Source organism: Asparagus officinalis, chromosome 10, assembly GCF_001876935.1.
Source record: "Asparagus officinalis chromosome 10, Aspof.V1, whole genome shotgun sequence".
Lineage (NCBI taxonomy): Eukaryota > Viridiplantae > Streptophyta > Magnoliopsida > Asparagales > Asparagaceae > Asparagus > Asparagus officinalis.
Genome location: NC_033803.1, coordinates 7,034,695 through 7,036,140, shown reverse-complemented (window position 1 = coordinate 7,036,140; position 1,446 = coordinate 7,034,695).

Sequence of the window (1,446 nt, the reverse complement as noted above, 5' to 3'; positions counted from 1 at the left end):
GAGGCCTATATCCATCACTGGAGTATATACATAAAGAATATGAAAACCCTAATCTTATTAATGAGATAACATGGGCTTATATAGGCCCCCTACTAACACATCTTACAAATAACACCATCAACTATCCTAATATGTCAACACTCCTCCTCAAGATGGGCGAAAGATATCCACTAAGCCCATCTTGTCACATCCTCTAATCATATCTACTGAGCTAAGTCCCTTAGTCAGACAATCTGTTGCCTGGTCTTTAGTTAAAACATGACTTAACTCTAGTAATCCACTGTCCAACTTCTCTTTGATGAAGAACCTATCGATCTCGATGTGTTTGGTTCTATCATGCTGCACTGGGTTATTAGCGATACTGATGGCTGACTTGTTATCACACCACAGCTTCATCTTTGCTCCTTGATCCAGTTTCAGCTCCACCAACATACTCTTCAACCACAACAATTCCGCGACTCCCAAGGTCATAGCTCTATACTCTGCTTCAGCTGTTGATCTCGCCACCACTGACTGCTTCTTGCTCTTCCACGAGACCAAGTTGCCTCCTATAAAGATATAGTATCCTGAGGTGGACCTCCTGTCATCAGCACAGCTAGCCCAATCCGAGTCACAATAACCCTCAATGCTCATATGCTCATTCTTCCTGAATATCAGCCCTTTTCCGGGGGCACTCTTCAAATACCTAAGAATCTGGTACACTGCGTCCATATGACCCTTCCTCGGATCATGCATGTAGCGACTTACCATGCTTACTGCAAAAGAGATATCGGAACGTTATGACCCTTCCTCGGATCATGCATGTAGCGACTTACCATGCTTACTGCAAAAGAGATATCGGAACGTGTGTGACTCAGATAGATTAACCTGCCCACCAGCCTTTGGTATCTGTCACGATCAACTGGTTCTCCAGCTTCAGCACCCAGCTTAAACTTCTGGTCGATTGGTGTAGTTGCAGGTTTACACCCTAATATCCCTGTCTCTTTGAGAAGATCCAGTGCATACTTTCTCTGGGATAGGACGATCCTCTTCGCTCCTTGAGCTATCTCTATTCCAAGAAAGTATCGAAGCAAGCCAAGATCTTTCACCTCGAATTCCTTACCCAGTCTCACTTTGAGTTGGGCAATCTCCTTCTCATCATCCCCTGTAATAATCATATCATCCACATATACCGCAAGCATAGTAATGTGGCCTCCACTCCGTCGAAAGAACACTGTATGGTCGGCGTTGATCTGTTGGTATCCCATACCTATCATAGCCGGCCTGAATATGTCGAACCAAGCACGGGGAGATTGCTTCAGGCCATAGAGAGACTTCTTCAATCTGCAAACCTTTCACACTGTCTGATCTGTACCAAATCCTGGTGGTATCTCCATGTATACCTCCTCCACTAGATCTCCATGAAGAAATGCATTCTTCACATCTAGTTGGTGTAGCTTCCATCCA